Here is a 23,912-nt window from a genome sequence, read left to right as displayed (position 1 = left end):
ATAAAGTGGCGGTATCAAAACCTACACCGTTACTTCAACAGAACAACGCCCACCACATTATGACCCACAAATCACCACAGCGGACATTCAATAGCGGTAAACCATTGGCAGTATATACCACCGCGCTCACAATGGACACCCACAGACAAAACAACACCACATTGGACAGCTCAAATAGCACACACCTGACACCCATGCACAAACCACACCCACACCACTATAAAATACACACCCACATTACCCACAACCCTTTACGAATACAAATCATTGCCACCAGACAGACACCAAGACCACTGAGACAACTACATACACACACCACTCACACCCATACACCACTCACGCACTCCACATCACACACCCTAAAACATTACCCAACACACCCTCACCAACACACCTCACATAAGACCCATGGCACCACAAAGACACCCCCGTTTCACAGAGAAGGAGCTAAAGGTCATGGTGGAGGAAATTGTCAGGGTAGAGACACAGCTATTTGGAGCACAGGTGTAGCAAATATCTATAGCTAGGAAGATGGAGCTATGGCAGAGGATCGTGGACAGGGTGAATGATGTGGGACAGCACCCCAGAACAAGGGACGACATCAGGAAGAGGTGGAACGACCTACGAGGGAAGGTACGTTCCATAGCAGCAAGATACCAGCTCGCTCTACAGAGGACTGGCGGTGGACCCCCACCTCCTCCCCCACAACTCACAGCATGGGAGGAGCAAGTTTTGGCAATGCTTCATCCTGAGGGCCTGGCCGGAGTTGAAGTAGGACTGGACTCTGGTAAGTCAACTCTCTACTATTATCACTCCACTACCTGCATGCCACCACATACCCTCACCCTCACCCTCACTCCCATAACTCCACTCCATCCCACACACTGCACAATCACATCTCACTAATCCCAATGCCAAGCCCTGCATGCTGTACCAATGCATGGACACCCCTTAAGGCCCTGCATGGACACACATCACGTAAGCATGCACAGCATAGAGAACTAACAATCCCACCATATACTAACATACAAATGTCGAAGCTGGCAAGGCAAAACCAACCATAGAAGGTAAGCCAGGGATGTACAATATGTCATACACATCAACCATAACACTTCATTTACATCCCCACAGGTACCCCAGCCAATGTCATACCCAAGACAATCAGGCACCTGGGGTCAGTGACAGTGGGCACACAGTTCAGGGAACAGGGGCACAGGCCAACAGGGACACTGGGAGGAGTGCTGTGCACCAGCGGGAGGACAGGCCCAGGGAACCGACTCTCCTCAAGGCACTCTGCGAGATCCTGGGAGCCTACCAACATTCCCAGGACAGGATGGGTCAGATCCTAGACAGCATGCAGGAGAACAGGCGGCTGCAGGTGGGACAGTACCAGGGGATCAGGGAGGACTTGCAGGCCATAAACAACACCCTGATGTCCATAGCAGGGGTGCTGGTAGACATGGCCAACATTATGAGGGAGGCAGTCTCACACCAGCGGGCCCCTGCCACTAGCCAGTCATCTGAAAAGCCATCCATTTCTGCTGCCGCTAGTGGCCAGGAGGCCCCGCTACAGGACTCACAGGCCACCAGCACCCCCCCTCTGCAGAAGGTGAACCACCCCACAGACATTCTATGCAATCCAGACAGAAGCCAGAGACTCTTGCCAAGACCCCCGCCAGGAAATGAGACTCTCCTGATTGTCCCCCTTGTGTCCCACTCAGTCACCCTGTCCACCCTGAACTGCCATTGCTCCCCTTCCTATGTCCCCATGGACAATGCACCTGTGCTTCAAACAGACTGGAACAATACCCTGGACTTTCCTCCTTCATCACCCCATCCCATTGCACTTTCCCCCTATATGTTAGCACTTAAATAAACACCCTTTGACAAAAATCGATTTTGAGTATGTTGTGTATATCAAATATGTATTGTTTAAAACAGGTATAACCATTGTAAATGAACTGTACATAGAATGAGCATAGATTAATGACCTGGCTGCAGTGATCACACCAGGAGTATTTGTCATATTACCAACATCTGCAAAATGAATAGCCAGAGGGAACAGTAAGTGGACATTGAATTGGGAATTGCCAGCATGCTAGTGCCACACAGAATACAACCAAAGTCAATGAAATGTAAAGTTACACTGTCTTACCTGTGTGTCATTGGAAGTACTGATGGATCACAGATGTTCTGTTGTCCTCATCTTCATCCTCTGCCTCCTCATCCTCACTGTCCACAGGGTCCACTGCTGCCACGGAGGCATCTCCAGTCTCCTCCTTCTGCAGAAAAGGGACATGGCGTCTGAGAGCCAGGTTGTGCAACATGCAGCATGCCACTACTATCTGGCAGACCTTCTTGGGTGAGTAGCACTGGGATCCACCTGTTAAATGGAGGCACCGAAACCTAGCCTTCAAGAGGCCAAAGGTTCTCTCAATTATCCTTCTGGTTCGCCCATGTGCCTCATTATAACTCTCTTCTGCCCTTGTCCTGGCATTTACTTACAGGGGTCAGCAGCATTGAGGGAAAACATTTAGCCACACACTATCCTATATGGCCCACACCATATACCAACACATACTGGGTGGGAACCAGGGCTCACCTATAAGCCACACCCTGTGCCTCTGTAGTTGGGCCATCACATTTGGGATGCTGCTATTCCTTAGGACAAAGGCATCATGCACCGACCCTGGATACTTTGCATTGACGTGGGAGATGTACTGGTCCACCAAGCACACCATCTGCACATTCATGGAGTGGAAACTCTTACGATTCCTGAACACCTGTTCATTCTGGCAGGGTGGGGGACAAATGCAATATGTGTTCCGTCAATCACACCTATTATGTTGGGGATATGTACCATTGCATAAAACTCAGCCTTCACAGTGGCCAAATCCTCAACCTGGGGGAATGCAATGTAGCTGCACATGTGTTTTATCAGGGCAGACAACACTCTGGTCAGCACTATTGAGAACATTGGCTGTGACATTCCTGCTGCCAAGCCCACTGTCACTTGGAAAGAATTGGTTGCCTTGAAATGCAGTACTGAGAGTACTTGCACAAGAGGGGGATCCCAGTGGGGTGACGGATAGAAGATATCAGGTCAGGCTCCAATTAGGCACACAGCTCTGTGATTGTGGCCCTGTCCAGTCTATAGGTGAGTAATATGTGTCTGTCCTCCAGTGTAGCCAATTCCACCAGGGGTCTGTACACAGGGGCATGTCTCCATCTCCTATTCATCCGCAGCGGTAGGAATCTATGGGACAAAAGTGTGAGGAGCCTGTCACAAACTGAACAATGGAACCACAACAGTAGTTTGCATTCTGTAAACATGTAATGGATCAGTTTGATTTGTCCAGTATATGCTTATTTCTCCTGTGATGCAGCGTTATTCCATAGGCCTGCCCCCCACCAGAAATGGCGTCCGCCTGTCCTGTGTGGAGGGACAGGTGGAAGTGAGGTAATTCCGCTGATGTTGTGCGCCGTGGCGGGAGGCAGTCGGGGACCGCCGTGCAACTCCTCAGTGGTTAATATTGGGCCCTGTGGGTTACAGTGGCTAATGGTGATCTATGCTGGTGGTGATGGTATGTACCACTGCAGACGTGATCGCCATTTTCTATCATATTCCTCACTTGTTACCTGGCCTTCCATCGGAGAGGACCTACACTGCATTTGCTGCTGTGACCTGTGTCTGGAACCTACCATGGCCCGTGTGACTGGGGAAAGGGCCCCAGCCTTCACTTCGGAGGTGTTGGAGCCACAGGAGGATGGGGTCCTACCCCAGTACGGGCTGCTGTATGGGCCTCCAGACCAACATGTGAGTACACTGTGGGCACGATGCGTGTGGCATGGATGCATGGAGATGTGTGTGAAGGCATTGTGTAAGGGAGGATTATCTGTTGGCGGTGTACATGTTGTGAGCTGGGCTATGTATGTGCCAATGGTGATGGAAAGGGGTACGGTGGGACATGTGTGTGACAGGCTGGACTGTTTGTCTAATGGTGTTCTCCTGTCTGTATTGCCTCTGCAGGTCAGCGCCCATCAAAAGAAGGGTATATGGTGTGCCATTGCCAAAGAGGTGCGGACCCTGGGGGTCCATTTCAGGCAGAGCACCCACTGTAACAAACGGTGGGAGGGCCTGAGATGCTGGACACCTTTCCGCGAAGGCCCAGCTGTGGATGGCCTCCCAACGAGGAAGGGGTGACCATCAAACCCTGGCCCCCCTGATGGCCCGCATACTGGTGGTGGCCTATCCAGAGCTGGATGGACACTTGAGGGCAACACAGCAGCCACAAGGGGGTGAGTACAGTGGCTATCATTACAGCTTACGCCTGGTGGGGTGGTATCCAGGTGGAGGTTGTGTGTCAGTGGGTATCCCTAGGCAAGGCTAGACATAGCAACGTAGGTCCTCTGGTGGCTAGGGGTCTGAAGGGAAACTAATGGCTACCTAGCAAGCTTGTTAGCATCCACTACTGGCCAGGGCTGCATGGGTCCCAGGTGTGCTGCAGTTGGTGGTGTGTACCCGTCCTCATGCCTTGGTGGCTAACAATATCACTGGTAGTGCAATGCTTAGTGCGTAGGCCTGTACCCTGTGTGTGAGGGTGCTGTGTACGCCATCAGTGGTGTTGGGGCAGCCATTGACCCAGTGTATCCTTTGTCTCTCTCCCCCCTTTCCAGTTTTGTCATCCTATCCTTATGTGCATTAGCATCATCTGGCGGAGGAGCAGAGGCACCGGTGGTGGAGGGAGCTGCGTCCCACATGACCCAGGAGGCAGAGTCTACCGATGCTGAGGGCACCAGTGGGAAGGAGGACGAGGGGAGCACCACAGCGGAGACTGGAGGGGACAATACAGACTCAGATACCTCTTCCGATGGGAGCTTCCTGGTTGTGGTGGACATCTCTGTGACCACCCCAGCTACAGGTACAGCTGCCACCCCCATACCAGCACTACCCTCCCAGCAGCCCCTCAGCGAGTTGCCCATGCCTGCTAACCCAGGAGGGTGGGCATCTCCTTCGCCCCAGGCACCTCAGGCCCTGCCCCTGTGAGCCCTGCTGCCCTGAGTGAGGAGGCTAATGACCTCCTGAGATCCATCTCTGTAGGACAGTCAACCATTGTGAATGCCATACAGGGGATGGCAGCCCAGATACAACAATCTAATGCATTCCTGGAGGGCATTCACTGGATTGGCGGCCCAACAGAGATCGATTCAGGCTCTGGCCTCCTCTCTAAGGGCAGCCATTGTCCCTGTTTCTACCTTCCACCCTCCAACTTCCACTTCCCAGGCCCATTCTCCTCAACCTCAACCCATCCCAAGCACACAGCCTGATGAGCATGCACTCAAGAGTGACACAGGCAACCACAAGCACCACACTTCATCCCACAGGCACTCACACAAACACCGTCCAACTGCAGGCACACCAACATCCACTATGTCCACTGTCGCTCCCTCTTCCTCCTCCTCCACCTCCCACCCAGTCACGTCCACACTCACACCTGCATGCACTACATCATCATCCACTACCTGCATCATCACCACACCAAGCAGAACACACACCTCACTGGCAGACACCTCCACAACATCCATGCACATGTCCCCTGTGTCCTCTCCCATCGTGTCTGTACCCCCCTCCAAAGGTACACAAACGCAGGCACTCAGACACCCAACAGCCATCCACCTCACGACAGCACACATCCCATGCACCTGCAGCCAAATCCAGCAGACAAAGCCTCCAACAACCACTCCCTCATCCTCCACTCCCATTACTTCTTCCTCTTCCCACCCCAATGTCCCTAAAAATCTTTTCCTTTCCACCATTGACCTCTTTCCTACTTCTCCCCTCCGACCTGCACGTATGGCCAGGGTATCAAGAACCCAGCCAAGCACCTCAGCCACACAGTCCACGGGCCCACTTCCATCCGCACGTACTCGTGGTGGAAAGGATTCCAGGCCACAAATACTAAAGGGGAAAGAGCCTTCCCCAGCCTGCAGAAAGGGGAAGGAGCCTACACCAGCCAGCAGAAAGGGGATGGAGCTTGCACCAGCCGGCAGAAAGGGGAAGGACTCTGCACCAGCAGCTGTCACAGAGCCCCCACCACCAACCGTGGTTGTGCAGCCATCAGTGAGTGCAGGGGCTGAGCAGGAGCCTCCCACTACCACCACCACCACAGTGCAGCTATCGCAGGGTGCAGGGGCTGAGCAGGAGCCTCCCACTACCTCCCCGACCACCACAGTGCAGCCATCGCAGGGTGCAGGGGCTGAGCAGGAGCCTCCCATTTCCTCCACCACCACCACAGTGCAGCCATCACAGAGTGCAGGGGCTAAGCAGGAGCCTCCCACTACCTCCACCACAGTGCAGCCATCGCAGGGTGCAGGGGCTGAGCAGGAGCCTCCTCCTACCACCACCACAGTGCAGCCGTCACCGCCAGCAGACGCAATGTGATCCAGCCTCCATGGGATGCTGTGCAGCCTGTCCCCTCCAGAACCAGTGGGGACGAGACACCCACCTGAAAGCCTGTGGCCTTGCACTCCCAAGGACCAAGCACAGGGAATATTACCCCCTCCAGACCCAGTGGGGAAGACACCCACCCAAGAGACTTTGGCCTTGCACTCCCCAGGACCAAGAACAGGGCTTGTAGCCCCCTCCAGAACCAGTGGGGAAAACACCCACATGAGAGACTGTGGCTTTGCACTCCTCAGGACCAAGCACAGGGCATGTTGCCCCCTTCAGAACCAGTGGTCTTGTTTCCGCATCCGGCTGAGGCCCCCCCCACTGAGGTGCCTGCCTATTTGCCATCTGATACCCCTGCAGTGTTCTCTCCGTATTGAGGCAGGTAACGAGTGGGGCCTTAGACTTTGCCCTGTGGCCATGTGGCCCATGCGAACTGAGGACTGGGTAGTGTCCCTTTTTTGTACATTTGTACATATCTGTTGCATTGGCAAAATTCTTATTATTATTGTGTTGATCTTATTACAATCACTTTAGTCAATTCCTGTTTTTTGCATTATTCAGCCGATTTAGGGGGATTAACTTGTTTTCTTGGGCAGCTGGTTGTGTGTATGATGGTGCGTGTGTGTGTGTTTCACTCTCGTTCCCCCCCCCTTGTGTGATAGGCAGCTGTACTCACCGTTGTTGTCTTCGCTGGCGTTGGTGTTTGTGGTGGAGAATGACATAGAATATCACAGGGAAAACTTCCAGTTTTGATTCCATGGCGATGTGGTTCTTCCCTGTGTCTCCAATGGTAAGTCCTTTGACTTTTGTGTTCTGTTTCTGCAGGCTTTTGATGTCATTGGTACCTCCCTGGAAAAGGAGACGAATTGTGTTGTCATATTACGGTGGGTGGAACTTTGACTTCCACCTGGATATAGGCGGCTACCACCGTTGTACCTGTTGTTTTCATCCTGGCAGTTGGTGTGGTACATTGGCTGTCTTTCGGAGATCTTTCCGCCATGGTCATAATTTGGTGGTAGTTACCGCTAGCCTGTTGGCTGTATTACTGCTACTTTATCACCAACCGGCGGGGTCGTAATGAGGGCCATAGTGTTTTTTTACATAGCTAATTTCTCACTTGGTAACCAATGAAATTGTTTAAGGCAAGGGGGAGCAAAGGTGACATACATTTAGAAGGTAGCAGACTTGGTAGTATGATTTAATGGTTGCGGTTCCTTGATCATTAGCTGCCCTTTGGGGGAATAGGAGGCCCAGGTGAGTACATGACAACAGGAGTCCATGCGTTAGAGTTTTATCAACTGTAAGGAACTCCATTTCTTCAATGATAATCTTGAACCAGCTTTGGTTCATAGGGCCTTTCCCCTGCAGTCTTCAAGCAGGGTTTTCTTTAGAACATCTCAACTCAGAAATCAGCCTCACTGGCATAATTCCATTGTCTTAGAAGGGATCCATAATCTCACCCATCCTCAAAAACTTGGACAGATCACTCCCAAAAAATACTGCTTAATTGCGCTAATTGTTAATAAAGCAAAGTACTTTGCAGGACTCCTGCTGGAGTACCTGTCAGAAAGGATTGCTGAGAAGAGAATATCCCAACACTCAAACCATGTTCTCAAAAGCAACTGACACAATAGCAAAAATCATGGCTATCACACTTCTCATCGACAAAGCAAAGGCACAGAAACAGCACCTCCATCTATGCTTTGTCAATTTTAGGGCTGCCTTTGATCATGTGGAGAGGAACTTGCTTTGGAGGAAATTAACAAACTGGGGCATCCTCCAATCGCTTTTAGACCTGATAATTGCCCTCCTCATGGACACTTGGGTACAGATTAAACTGGGCACAGGCATCCACCTCACGAGGAGGATAGCTACCACTAAAGGACTGAAGCAGGTTTGTGTCCTGGACCCCATACTTTTCAATCTGTACTTTGCGGATCTGGCAGGGATTCTTGCCGCCTTATGTACGCGGACAACCTTGTTTTGAGAAGCCACACCAAAATAGGGCTTCAGAGATTAATGAATGTCACCACCTACACTGGGTAGCCAACAACCTGACTGCAAATTTTGAAAAAACCCATACAGTGTCGCTCAGATACAAGGAGACGCCCCCTCAGGTGTGGTATTGGGGCAAGAAACAGCTCCTGCAAGCACACAAATACAAATACCTTGGGGTCATCATTGATAAGTCAGGCATCTTTGTGCAACAAAGAAGTAGCTTCATGGGGAAAGGCCTGGCCTTAGTAGTATCCTTAAAAAGAACTGAACGGTCCATCATTTACTCCCCTCCTACAGATGATGAAAGCTAAACTCCTGCCCAGAATAACTTACGGGGGTGAAACTCAAAGAGGAAGAGACTCACAAACCATAGATCGCACGATATACAAAGTTTACAGGATCATCTTCCCAAACACACTCCTCCCACCCAAATTAGACTTGAGTTCAGTCTGTTGAATCAGTCTCTGGCAAGACGAGGTGTATACATAAACATTTGCAGTAAAGTCCGCGGAGCTACTCTAGACTCCCTTAACTACCATCTATGCCAGGAGCTCCAGTGAAAGAATGCCTCACCGACCAGAGTCTACTTGGAACACTCATTGAGGAGGACAGGGCACACGGATATATGGGGGACTCCAGCTTCACAGAGCATCTTCAAAAAAGCAGTCTGAAGATCAATCAGGCTCCAGTCCTTGGTGGAGGACAAAGCTGCCTTCTGAAGGAGGGCTCATACCTGGATGACACTGAACATCGACACAACCTTGGGTCCACAGGCATATCTTAGCCTTGGCTTTTCAAGGCACACTAAACAGCAGTTTTTAAGGTACTGACTGGGGCTTTTACCGTGTGCATTAAACACAACCCCTTGGTTGAGAGATCAGCAAACACTACCTGTCGCCTGTGTGCCGCTGGCATAGACGATCCGCTGTGCACCTGTGAAAAACTTGCACCTGAAAGGAAAGCACTTTTAAAGAAAATCATGCTTTGCTCCAGGGGACATACAGCTAAACTGTTCAAAGGTCACATTTCTAAACTTGGAAAGTAAAAAGCAACAGAGGCCAATGTGATAATATTGATAAGGCAACCTGTTTTACACATTTTTCCATGTCCTTTTACAAATTTTCCCACGTCCCTTTATTCACCTTAGTATCTGCAAGGTTGCAACAAGCCACTAAAATTCCCAAATAACCCAGCACAAACTTGAACAAGACATAGGCACCTGCGCCTTACGCAACAGGTTGCCCACCGCTTACCCAAATAGGCATATTATCAAATGGAGAGTCTTCTAGATTAACCCAGCAGCAAATGATAATGTGATCTTATGACAGTTCAGAATCTGATGAGATCTTTTAAATGTTGTTTTAAATTGTGAATATTGGTTTAATGCAATGTTTTTAAGTAACTATGCAAATAAAGTATCTATTTGGTCCATAGAGATTTTAACATATATATATTGTACTAAAGTCAAACTGCCATTACGGTGAAAAATTAACTTAACGCCATCAAAATTGGTTTAACCTGTTCTGTGCCGAGGACGTAGTGGTTACGTCCTTCGGCACAGTGCTGCTGTGCTGAGGATGTAACCATTACGTCCTCTGCACAGAGACCAGAGGGAGCGCTCTCGCTCCCTCTGTGTGCTTCCCCCCACCCTCCCAAAGGCAGGGATGGAAGGGGAAGCCGTTCCCCTTCCACCCCCTACCCCTCCCCTGTGACATCAGCACACGAGCGTGCTCTGTTTGTCACAGAGCCTCCCCTATCGCGCTGGAAGCTCAGCTTCCAGCGCGAACAAAAGAGAAATGCTTTGCATTTCTCTTTCGATCACGTTGGGGAGGCCCAGAGAGGCTTCAAAGGGAAGGAAATGTATTTCCTTCCCTTTGAAGTCTCTCCAAGCGTTTCAAAAGCCGGATTGCTTGCAATCCGGCTTTTGAAAAGCCCACTAGACACCAGGGATGTCTTTTTTTTGTGGAAATTGTCATAAGGGAGCAACCCCTTGGGCAAGGGTCGCTCCCAGGGGGGGCATTTTTTTTTAAGGGCTTTTCTGCACTCCCTGGGGGCAGATCGGCCTATTATTAGGCCGATCTGTCCCCAGGGGGGGGCAGAAACCTCTAGGCACCAGGGATCATTTTTGTTTTTTTTGTTTTGTTTTTTGTTTTAGGTGTGGGGAGCAACCCCTTAGGCAAGGGTCACTCCCATAGGGGGCAAATTATATTTAGCCCATTTCTGCCCCCCTTGGGGGCAGGTTGGCCTATTTTTAATGAGGCCAATCTACCCCCAAGGGGGGCAGAAACCACTAAACACCAGGGAGTTTTTTGTTGTTGTTTGTTTTTCACGTAAGGGGAGCGACCCCTTAGGCAAGGGTCGTTCCCCTGGGGGGCAAATTTATTTTAGGCCATTTCTGCCCCCCATGGGGGGCTGATCAGCCTATTTTAATTAGGCCGATCTGCCCCCAAGGGGGGCAGAAACCACTAGGCACGGGGATTTTTTGTTGTTGTTGTTGTTTTACAGATGGGGAGCGTCCCCTTAGGCAAGGGTCGCTCCCCTGGAGGGGCAAATTGTATTTAGGCCATTTCTGCCCGCTTTGGGGGCAGATCGGCCGATTTTAGGTCAATCTGCCCCCAAGGGGGGCAGAAACCACTAGGCACCAAGGATCTTTTTTTTGCGCTGTCACGCAAGGGGAGCGACCTTGTACGCAAGGGTCGCTCCCCGGGGAGGTGTGGGGGGGGAATTTATTTTAGGCCATTTCTGCCCCCCCCCGGGGCAGATCAGCCTATTGTTATTAGGCCGATCTGTCCCCTGGGGGGGCAGAAACCTCTAGGCGCCAGGGCAATTTTTTTTTCTTTGTTTGTTTTTTTAGAGATGGGGAGCGACCCCTTAGGCAAGGGTCGCTCCCCTGGAGGGGCAAATTGTATTTAGGCCGTTTCTGCCCGCTTTGGGGACAGATTGGCAGATTTTAGGTTAATCTGCCCCCAAGGGGGGCAGAAACCACTAGGCACCAGGGATCTTTTTTTTTGCGCCGTCACGCAAGGGGAGCGACCTTGTAGGCAAGGGAGGCTCACCGGGGGGGTGGGAGAGGGCAAATTTATTTTAGGCCATTTCTGCCCCCCTGGGGGCAGATTGGCCTATTGTTATTAGGACGATCTGTCCCCAGGGGGGGGGGGGGGGGGGCAGAAACCTCTAGGCACCAGGGCAATTATTTTTTTTTTTTTTTTTTTTTTTTTTTTTTAGAGATGGGGAACGACCCCTTAGGCAAGGGTCGCTCCCCTGGAGGGGCAAATTATATTTAGACCATTTCTGCCCGCTTTGGGGGCAGATTGGCAGATTTTAGGTCAATCTGCCCCCAAGGGGGGCAGAAACCACTAGGCACCAGGGATCTTTTTTTTTTGCGCCATCACGCAAGGAGAGCTACCCCGTAGGCAAGGGTCACTCCCCGGGAGGGGTGGGGGGCAAATTTATTTTAGGCCATTTCTGCCCCCCCTGGGGCCGGCTGAGCTAGAGGCCAAAATCCACAGGTAGGCACTTTGCAAAAAACACCTCTGTTTTCTGTGAAAAAATGTGATGTGTCCATGTTGTGTTTTGGGCCCTTTCCTTTCGTGGACGCTAGGCCCACACACACGAGTGAAGTACCATTTTTATCGGGAGACTTGGGGGAATGCTGGGTGGAAGGACATTTGTGGCTCCTCTCAGATTCCAGAACTTTCTGTCACCAAAATGCGAGGAAAAAGTGCTTTTTGGGCCAAATTTAGAGGTTTACAAAGGATTCTGGGTAACAGAACCTGGTCACAGCCCCACAAGTCACCCCATCTTGGATTCCCCTAGGTGTCTAGTTTTCAGAAATGTTCTGGTTTGCTAGGTTTCCCCAGGTGCCGGCTGAGCTAGAGGCCAAAATCCACAGGTAGGCACTGTTTTCTGTGAAAAAATGTGATGTGTCCATGTTGAGTTTTGGGCCATTTCCTTTCGTGGGTGCTAGGCCTACCCGCACAAGTGAGGTACCATTTTCATTGGGAGACTTGGGGGAACGCTGGGTGGAAGGAAATTTGTGGCTCCTCTCAGATTCCAGAACTTTCTGTCACCGAAATGTGAGGAAAATGTGTTTTTTTATCCACATTTTGAGGTTTGCAAAGGATTCTGGGTAACAGAACCTGGGCAGAGCCCCACAAGTCACCCCATCTTGGATTCTCCTAGGTCTCTAGTTTTAAAAAATGCACAGGTTTGGTAGGTTTCCCTAGGTGCCGGCTGAGCGAGAGGCCAAAATCTACAGGTAGGCACTTTGCAAAAAACACTTCTGTTTTCTTTCAAAAAATGTGATGTGTCCACGTTTCGTTTTGGGGCATTTCCTGTTGCGGGCGCTAGGCCTACCCACACAAGTGAGGTACCATTTTTATCGGGAGACTTGGGGGAACGCTGGGTGGAAGGAAATTTGTGGCTCCTCTCAGATTCCAGAACTTTCTGTCACCGAAATGTGTGGAAAATTTGTTTTTTTAGCCAAAGTTTGAGGTTTGCAAAGGATTCTGGGTAACAGAACCTGGTCAGAGACCCACAAGTCACCCCATCTTGGATTCCCCTAGGTCTCTAGTTTTAAAAAAATTCACAGGTTTGGTAGGTTTCCCTATGTGCCGGCTGAGCTAGGGGCCAAAATCTACAGGTAGGCACTTTGCAAAAAACGCCTCAGTTTTCTGTAAAAAAATGGGATGTGTCCACGTTGTGTTTTGGGCCATTTCCTTTCGTGGGCGCTAGGCCTACCCGCACAAGTGCGGTACCATTTTTATCGGGAGACTTGGGGGAACGCTGGGTGGAAGGAAATTTGTGGCTCCTCTCAGATTCCAGAACTTTCTGTCACCGAAATGTGAGGAAAATTTGTCTTTTAAGCCAAATCTTGAGGTTTGGAAAGGATTCTTGGTAACAGAACCTGGTCAGAGCCCCACAAGTCACCCCATCTTGGATTCCCCTGGGTCTCTAGTTTTCAGAAATGCACAGGTTTGGTAGGTTTTCCTAGGTGCCGGCTGAGCTAGAGGCCAAAATCTACAGGTAGGCACTTTGCAAAAAACACCTCTGTTTTCTTTATAAAAATGTGTTGTGTCCACGTTGCGTTCTGGGGCACTTCCTGTCGCGGGCGCTAGGCCTACCCACACAAGTGAGGTATCATTTTTATCGGGAGACTTGGGGGAACACTGGGTGGAAGGAAATTTGTGGCTCCTCTCAGATTCCAGAACTTTCTGTCACTGAAATGTAAGGAAAATGTGTTTTTTTAGCCACATTTTGAGGTTTGCAAAGGATTCTGGGTAACAGAAACTGGTCAGAGCCCCACAAGTCACCCCATCTTGGATTCCCCTAGGTCTCTAGTTTTCAAAAATGCACAGGTTTGGTAGGTTTCCCTAGATGCCGACTGAGTTAGGGGCCAAAACCTACAGGTAGGCACTTGGCAAAAAACACCTCTGTTTTCTGTGAAAAAATGGGATGTGTCCACGTTGTGTTTTGGGGCATTTCCTGTCACGGGCGCTAGGCCTACCCGCACAAGTGAGGTATCATTTTTATCGGGAGACTTGAGGGAACATAGAATAGCAAAACAAGTGTTATTGCCCCTTGTCTTTCTCTACATTTTTTCCTTCCAAATATAAGAGAGTGTGTAAAAAAGACGTCTATTTGAGAACTGCCCTGTAATTCACATGGTAGTATGGGCACCCCGGAATTCAGAGATGTGCAAATAACCACTGCTCTTCAACACCTTATCTTGTTCCCATTTTGGAAATACAAAGGTTTTATTGATAGCTATTTTTTACTCTTTATATTTCAGCAAATTAATTGCTGTATACCCGGTATAGAATGAAAACCCACTGCATGGTGCAGGTCATTTATTGGCTCTGGGTACCTAGAGTTCTTGATGAACCTACAAGCCCTATATATCTCCGCAACCAAACGAGTCCAGCAGACGTAACGGTATATTGCTTTTAAAAATCTGACATTGCAGGAAAAAGTTACAGAGTAAAACGTAGAGAAAAATTGCAGAGTTTTTCACCTCAATTTCAATATTTCTTTTTTTCAGTTGCTATTTTCTGTAGGAAACCCTTGTAGGATCTACACAAATTACCCCTTGCGGAATTCAGAATTTTGTCTTCTTTTCAGAAATGTTGCGCTTTCTGGGATCCAGTATTGGTTTCATGCCCGTTTCTGTCACTGATTGGAAGGAGGCGGAAAGCACAAAAAATCGTAAAAATGGGGTATGTCCCAGTAAAATGCCAAAATTGTGTTGAAAAATTGGGTTTTCTGATTCAAGTCTGCCTGTTCCTGAAAGCTGGGAAGCTGGTGATTTTAGCACCGCAAACCCTTTGTTGATGCCATTTTCAGGGAAAAAACCACAAGCCTTCTTCTGCAGCCCCTTTTTCCCATTTTTTTGAAAAAAACGACATTTTCACTGTATTTTGGCTAATTTCTTGGCCTCCTTCTGGGGAACCCACAAAGTCTGGGTACTTCTAGAATCCCTAGGATATTGGAAAAAAACGGATGCAAATTTGGCATGGGTAGCTTATGTGAACAAATCGTTATGAGGGCCTAAGCGCGAACTGCCCCAAATAGCCAAAAAAATGCTCGGCACAGGAGGGGGAAAAGGCCTGGCAGCGAAGGGGTTAAAACCTGCAGGCTAACTTGTGGATCATTTTTATCATGGGATGCATGTAGATGTTAAAGAGAAACAGTGGGGCTTTGTGGTACACCAGTAGTATTAAGGAAAATAGCAGAAAGAAAATTACCTAGTGGAACTCTGTGATATCTTTTACCTAGGAAAAAGGAAAACTAGGCAAGAACAGTCTGTTGATTTTACATTCATTTAGTCAAAATACCACAATTGAGTGGGCAATGGTATCAAATGCTGGTGACAAATCACACAAAATTAGAATAGAAGTTGTATTGTTGTTCACAGCTATTCTGAGATCATCAAGTAGAGCAACAAGGGCTGATTCTGTGTGTCCATAAGGGTGGAAAACGACTTGTGCACCATTCAGCCAGCTGTTTGATTCTAGATTAGAAAATTAGAATGTTGGGAGCTCCATAGGAGACAATGGAGTGCTCTGGGCTTTAATGACCTGTATAGCCTGCTAGGGCAGGCTCTAAGGCTATAACAGAGCATAATATATTTCCACACAACTTTCTAGGATCTTGGCAACCATGTGCAGGAGAGTGATAGGCCTGTAGTTAGAAGGTAGTTCAGGGTGTAAGTTATCGTTTTTCAGAATTGGTGAGAGCAATGAAAGGTGAGGTATATGTACAATGGCCCTGTTAATACTAATAATGTCAAGTTGAAAAATTTGATGTAGAATGGGGTCTCTTTGAGATTCTGATTTGCAACGAGTCCCAGGACTCTTGAGTATAAAAGTCACAGCTAGGATGAGTAGTTAATTCCTCAATTATTTGAAAAGTACCCTTCTCTGTGTTCTGAGTATTCTCTATAATGGTGTTAAAAATCTCTGATCACACCTTATGAATAAAATTCTTATATTGTGACAGTTTAATTGCAATTTAAGCTGTGGCACACAATGAGCTCACCATCTGAGCTTGGCTTGACAAGTGTGGGTTCCGTTAAAGAATGTTAAAATAGTCGAGATACGTTATTTTTCCTCGTTTGTTCTTAATCAGAGACGGTTTTTGATCTATGATCATTTTGGACCAATTAAGATAGGTAACTGGTGGAGGTTCGGAGATGACTCAAAGGCCTTGTGTAGTCATTTGGAATTTACTTTATGCCAAGCTCTATATAAACTAATACATTAATCAACCTAAGTAGTATTGTCTGCAAGTTGTAAAGATATTAGAAAGTAATTAGTTCATTTCAAAGGAAGAGTAAAAACTGTTTGTCATGTCATTGAGAGTTCAAAATGCCGACAATGTATCTAAAGTGGGTCCTACAGTATGAGTTGCACTATTTTCAAAATATAAAGGCCAACAATCTGTAGCTGATGAAATAACTGCTTAGAAAGCACATCATCGGGATTTTCTAGATGCAAATTTAAGTCACCAAGTATTATGGGATCTTTTACAGCACATAACAGCAGACGTTACATCAACATATTTGTGAATTCAGGTTGTAAGAGAGAGAGGTGAGCACAAGATAAACATAATGCAAACATAGGTTTTTAAAAAGCTAAAACAGCGATTATAATTTTAGAATTCACTATTGCTACAAAATTAATATTATTTGTTTTAAAGCAATTTTAACTATAATTCCTACTCTTTTTTCACTTTGAGGTCTGGGATGATTACATGTTCCGAAAGAATATCCTTGAGGTAGAAAATCGATAATCTTAGGCCCTTATTTATGGGCCTTACCTTGCTGCACTGCCCTGTGTCAAAGGGAGAGGGCAGGGATGTGCTGTATCTATGCAAAACATGCATTCCTGCCTTTTCCCACTGCACTGGTGCCATTTTAGCTGCATAGAGCTAAAGGAGGCACCCTGGCACCAAAGTGCAAGGGTGCCTGCATGGTAGGCAGGATTGTTTGTGTGCAGGAAGGGGCACCTTCCTGTACAAAAACAATCCTGGGAGGCTTTCTCCTCTTTTTATGTGTGCTGCACAATGCAGCACACATGGAAAGGGGAAAAATGATGAGAAATAAGGATATTTCTCCTTGTTGCATCTCCCCTCAGGAAGTGTGCGGTTTTGGCATATTCCAAGGTTTAGCCCAAGAGCAGGTATTAACCAGGCTGTACATAAAGAGCGGATGGTTTACTTGGAGTCTATGTCTCAAGAGAGGGGCCCATATATGTGTTGATTTACAGGCCAGGTACACTGAGCTTAACTTCATATGTCTTCTTCATTATAGATTAATACAACAATGTGTACTCACGGCTGGGGTCAGAGAGGAACATGACGGTCAGCTAACGAGCTGCCGTGAACTCCCGTCGGACGGATGTGACGCCGAAACCGCGCGTCTTGCATTGTGAGCAGACCTTCCCTCGGTCTCTGCTCGGGAAAGCGGCAGAGGTTTCTTCCCGTCGGATCCACGTCTGTTTGTCCCCCCCGGCCCCCCCCGGGCGACGGCTTGAAAGATAAAGGGGCGAGGGTGAGGATTTTCCTCATCTCGCCTTCGCGCTCCGGTTTGGGAGTCTGGGCGCGTGAGACTCGGGAAAGCTGTGGTAGCTTTCACTGCCGGATCCGCGTGTGTTTGTGCCCCCGGCCCCCACCCGGGCGACGGCTTGAACGACAGGGAGGCGAGGGTGAGGATTCTCTTGTCTCGCCTCCGTGCAACGGATTGGGAGCCTGGGAGCGTGAGCCTCGGATCTCCCGTTTCAGCGTTTCTTGAGGGAAGCCCCTGGAGCTGCGCTAACGGAGCAAGGAGCAGCAAAGACGGTGACAGGGTATTTCTGGTGGAGTGGGGGGGTGCCTGGGTGACTAGTCCTATGATTATTGCCTGACTATAGCTTGTCTCCAGCAGGCAGAGACTGTTATCATTATCGATGCTGCCCTCCCAGGAGTATTGGGGAGCTTAAAGAAAACATGTATACCTGTGAAAGTGCTGCCTATTGCAAAAATAACTAGATGCAAGAGTCTTCTACTAGAAGTTTGTATTAGAGGAACTCCAAGCCTAAATATTGAGTTTTACAGCTGCATATTCGCTAGGGATTGTTACGTTTCAGCGCTTGTCATTTTATAATCACAAATTCTGTGCAAAACTTGCTGCTTTATACAGAACGGTAGTGAGACTCAGAGGGACGCCAAAACTCAAAACGCTTTTGTATTCATGGTGCTTTGCCGTTTCCTGGAAGGACTGAGAGTGTAAATTGTTGTTCCAATTGAGCGCTCCTCAGGTTTAAGGGTCTTGAGAAAGGAGGTGGGACATCGCTTAGATAGGTTCCCTGTCGGGTGGGGGTACTTGGCCCTCCACTTCTTGTGCTGTTTTTCCCCTGGATTTCTAGGCGTTAAAAAGAGAAAGAGAGGGGGCAAGAAGAATACTTTTTGTTATTGCGCCTTGTTAATTTCATTCCTCCTCTCTACAGTGTTTTCCTTTTTCCGACTTTTGTCGGGAAAACTAGGGAGGAAAAACGGCGAACAAGAAGGGGGGGTCATTAACTACGGGGAGGGGTGGCGGGGTGCCTTGGAAGCAGGCTCTAAACTCCAGTATTTGGGCAGAAGCGGTAAAGGGTGTGCGACGTGGGAGATCTTATACCTCCCGCTGCTCTCTCCGTGGGAGCCTCCCGGAGTCCCCGGGGTGCCACACCAGATCCAACTTAAGTGGGACGGGGGCAAGAAAGGAGTGTGAGAGTGTTGGAACCCCGCAGTGCATGTCATTAATCAAGCGACGCCCCAGGGGTGCCCGGGCAGAAGTCAACGATGTGATTGTGGCCAGGAAAAGTAAGCCCGGTACCCGTGGTACAAGTGCTAATCTTCGGACTCAGGTCTCTGGAACTATAACAACAGGTATAGCGGACTTAGATCCTAAAATCTATGGTGAAGGGCCACCCCACACAACACTATTAGTGGATCATCCTTTACCCCTCCGGGAAGAGAGTCAAATTGAGATCCAGGGGAGGAGTGATTCGTTGATCACAAGGTACTTTCAGACCGCAATTCCTCCACCACAGGATATGGCAAACGTTAAACTGGCCTTAGACAAGTTAGGGGCTTCTAAGCTAGTTGAAGGTGGTTCAGTTGTCGGCCCAGCACAAGAATTGCTAGATATGGAACCAGCTACAGTGAGAGAGGGCCCTTTTAAGATACTACCCTTGCCGGAAGTCGATGGTAATTTTTCCAGTGGATCAATAACGCATGACTTGGATGTACAGGCTCTGCTAATTTCTCTCACTAAAGAAATTAGAGGGAAATTCGAAATTTCAGGAACTAATCAAATTAGGATTCGGGAAGCCTGTGAGGTCTTGGAAAGTAAAATCAACCTGTTATCAGACCGGCTGGGGAAACTAGAGGCTGTGGTGGAGGCCCACGAGGAGCGAGTGTTAGCTCAAGCTAAGGACATTTCACAATTGAAACGGGGAGAAAAGATGTTGCAGGACAGATTGGAAATGTTGGAAAATAATATGAGGAGAAACAATATAAGGCTCTTGGGAGTTCCAGAGGGCTTGGAAGGGGAAAATATTAAGAGCTATGTGATCTCGTTGATTAGGGAAGTCCTCCCCAGTATGGTAGGGATCAATCTGGAGGATGACATTCAGAGAGTCCATTGTGATCCTTTCAAGAAAAATCCAGGAAGGAAAAACCCCAGGAGGATTTTGATAAATTTCAACACATACTCTATTAAGGAAAGAATCTTGTCCGAAGCTCTCAAGGTTGGGGCTTTTCCCAAAGGGGAATGGTCTCTTAGGATAAGATCTGATGTGTCTAAGGCAACGTTAGATAGGCAGTGGGAGCTGGGAAGTTTTATGCGGGAGCTCCGTGAGCTAGGGGCGACGGTCCAACTAAGGTTCCCGGCAGCTCTCCGTATAATGTGGAAGAATAAAATGTACAATATGAGATACCCTGAGGAGGTCAGTATATTTATAGAGCAGATTAAGGCGTCTCAATAAGATCTAGTGGAAAGCCCCCGTCCGGCGTGGGGTTCGAAGATAGGATAACAGGATGGTTATCCCAGTAGAAAAAGGGAGGGTTCCTCTGGGGGGGGAATGGGGTTTGGGGGGCACGTTGGTGGTGGTGGGTGTAGGGGTGGGTGACACGGGGAGTCGGGGTTTGTTTTGGGTTTGGTGGGTTTAAAGGGATAAAATAAGAAAGTCCTCATATGTTGCTAATATAGGTCGGGGGGGTTGCTGTTCTCCCTTTGTTTTCCTTCTCGCTATGAATGAGCATGCAGGGTATTGAAAAGTTGAGATTTATCTCATGGAATGTGAATGGGTTAAGGGTGTCTGGTAGGAGGAGGAAGATCTTTGAGTACTTACGTTTGGTTGAGGAGGAGATTATTATATTGCAGGAAACCCATCTTCACCAAACTGAATGGGAGACCTGGCTTAAACAGCTGAATTGGGTTGCGTTAAGCGTATGCTCTTCTCAAACTAGTACAATAAAAGGTGTGGCAGTTTTGATTAAGAAATCCATGAGGTTCAGGGTAGGAATAGTACATGCTGATCCTAGAGGGAGGTGGGTAGTGGTAGAGCTGTGTGTAGGTGGTCATTGGATTACAGTGTCGGGTTACTACGGGCCGAATATTGACGACCCATCGCCATTTCAAGACTTATTTAATATTCTACTCTCAGCTAGGTACCCAGTGGTGTTGGGTGGGGATTTTAATATACTGCTAGACCCTGTACAGGAGAAGTCAACCCCTCGGGGTACGGTTAATTCACCTAAAACAAGGGCAGTAGTGAAGCAAGCAATGCAGGATTTAGGCTTGGTAGATGTCTGGCACTGGAGAAGGGGTGAAGGAGATAGATATACATTCCACAATAAAAAATATGGGCATAGATCTAGAATAGATTTTTTTTTAATTCATAAAAGTTTATGCCCGGAGGTAAGAAGGGTAGCTCACAACACAGCACACATGTCAGACCATTCTGCAGTAATACTACATTTAGATATTAGGGTTAGTAACAGGACAATTAGGAGCACAATCAATCGTGCTCTATTTTTAGACGACGCATCAGTAGAAGTGTTAAAAAAAGATACTAGAGAATTTTTTCAGTTGAATCAAGGAACAGCAAGTTTGGGGTGTGTTTGGGATGCGTTCAAGGCTTTTATAAGAGGGAGGCTAGTTAACCTTGCAGCTTATAAGTATCGTGAAGAGAGGGAAAAGTTGGGAAACATGGAGTTGTCATTGAAAACCTTGCAGGTTGCAAGGTATAATGCGCAGTTAGAAGGGAAAACGGATTTAGTAATGGAGCTGTCTTGTCAAGAGGAAAAGGTCCAGTCTAATCTAGATGCTTTTTTGGAAAACCGCTGTAGGTTAAAATGGGAAAGTAGTCAATATGCTCATTTTGATTATGGAGAAGGCTGCAGTAAACTGTTAGCGTGGAAGGTTAAGTCGGACCTTTCCAAAAGGCACATTTTATCAGTCAAATCAGAGCCTACGAATCAGGTCTGTACGGAGCAAGAGGAGATTGAGGGGGCATTTGTATCTTTCTTTCAGGAGATATATTCAGAAAGTTCGGTTAACTTAGAAGAGCCGGTAAGAGAATTCTTAGATAATGTAGATCTCCCAGTTTTAGAGGAGTCGAAGATGCTCTTACTGAATGATAAGTTAAATGAGGCTGAGTTGGCGGAAGGTCTAAAGGCACTAAAAAAAGGTAAGGCAGCGGGGCCAGATAGTCTCCCTAACGAATTATATAGGGCTTTGGGGGAGGAACTTATCCCTTTTTTATTAGAGTTATTCAACTCTATGTTGATAGAAGGGGCCCAAATTCCCAATTCCTGGAGAGAGGCGACAATTTGCTTATTGCTAAAGCCGGGTAAGGATTCCACGTCTTGTTCCTCCTATAGGCCCATCTCTTTGCTGAACGTAGACTATAAACTTTACTCAGGACTTTTAGCCAAGAGACTGGGGAGAGTTGTTGGCAATCTAATCCATTCGGACCAAAAGGGCTTTATGAAGGGGAGGCAGCTTCACGAGATAACTCACGAGTTATTTGCTGCAATTGATTTGGCGGTTCACGAGAAGGCGCCTCTGGTGATCTTGTCTTTTGATGCGGCCAAGGCCTTTGACCGTGTTAATTGGTTGTTTCTAAAGGCGGTTCTGGAAAAAGTGGGCTTGGGAATCCCTTTTATCAGGGCAATAGGAGAACTGTATAGATCTCTAGCGAGAATTCTGGTCAATGGCCATTTAACACAAGAATTTAGGATTTGGCGAGGTACGAGACAGGGATGCCCCCTATCTCCTTTGCTTTTTAATTTATACATTGAACCCTTGGCAACTTTACTCCGGTCTTCTAAAGAGATTATCCCATTTCGAACTGGGGGATGGGAAAAAAAACTAGCTTTATACGCAGATGATTTGATGATATATACGAGTGATGTTAGCTCTACTCTACCTAAGGTCATTGCTTTGATGGTACAATTTGGAAGACTTTCTGGGTACAGCATAAACGCAGAAAAGACAGAAATAATGTGTTGGAATTTGATGTATGCTTCCCCTTTAGTTAAACAAGAGATCAGATATTTGGGTATTCGGTTAACAGCTGCTCTTAACGAGGTAGCTAAATTGAACTTCGATATAGTATATAGGGAAACCAAAAAACTGTTAAAAGCGTGGGCTGCTCTTCCTCTTACGATAATTGGGAGATCTAATATTTTGAAGATGTGTATCCTTCCAAAATTTACTTTTTTGTTCAACACTAACCCATTAGAGTTTGAGAAGAGTTGGTTTAAAAAACTACAAGGGGAGCTATCCTCATTTGTATGGGCTTCCAAGGGAGTTAGGATTGCTTGGAAGAAGTTGAGTAGAAAAAGGGAATGGGGAGGTATTGCGTCTCCAGACCTTTTTAAGTACTATTTGGCTTTTCACTTAAAAAATATTAGAGTTTTATTGAATAAAAGGACTGAGCACGATTCAGTCTGGGGAGCATTAACGGCTCACCTTGAAGAAGGAGCAGATCACTTTTTATATAAATTTGGACACCCCAGTTACTTCAAGAAAGTTCGCTTGAAACTCCCCAGACATGCATGTAATGTTTGGATGCATTTTCGGAGGGCGTTAGAGATACCTTATTTTGTAGCTCAGCTCCCATCTGGGATTCGCCTGGCACTCCGGAATGCCTCATAGACAAACTATCAACTCCTTTGAGAACAAGTGGGGTGGAAAGATGGGGCCAGTTGATGGAAGGAGATGAAGTGTTAAGCTGGGGCGCATTCCAGGAAGGTACTGGTGGGACAGTTTCTAGATTTAAGTATCTTCAAATATCTAGTTGGGTAAAGTCCCGTCGAATTGAAGAAATAGGGAGGAGTATATGGGAAGGGAAGCTAAATCAGAGAGCTATCAACAAAGAGGTTGCATTGTGGTACCACGCTCTGTTAGAATCATCAGATGATAGCGCTTCCCTCCCCTTGTCGAAGTGGGGAGCAACTTTTCCAACTTTAGATGTTAAAACACTGTGGCAAAAGTCTTGTTCAATACTGTGGCTTACTACTAGTCCTGCAGGGCTGAAGAAAAATCATTTGTTCACACTCCATAGGGTTTACTGGACTCCGGCCAAATTAACAGCTATTGGGAAATCTCAGAAAAATTGTCCAAGGTGCGGGGATGATAAGGCTGATGATATCCATATGTTTTGGCATTGCACTAAGTTGTTGAATTATTGGGGGGACATAGAGAGTATTTTTAAAGAAATTTTTAATGTAAACTTAGTTGTAAATCCAGCATTGGTGGTGTTTGGGGTGTGGGATCAGGATACAAATTATCAGAAATTGTCAGTTCAGCAGGAGCATTTGCTGTTCATATTAATTCTTCTAGCTAGGCGAGAAATTTGTCGTAAATGGATTGATCCTCTGCCTCCTCGGGTGTTGGATTGGCAGATAGCTGTAAATCGAATCTGTACATTGGAAC

Source organism: Pleurodeles waltl, chromosome 3_1 (genome assembly GCF_031143425.1).
Source record: "Pleurodeles waltl isolate 20211129_DDA chromosome 3_1, aPleWal1.hap1.20221129, whole genome shotgun sequence".
Lineage (NCBI taxonomy): Eukaryota > Metazoa > Chordata > Amphibia > Caudata > Salamandridae > Pleurodeles > Pleurodeles waltl.
Note: the sequence above shows the minus strand (reverse complement) of the source record.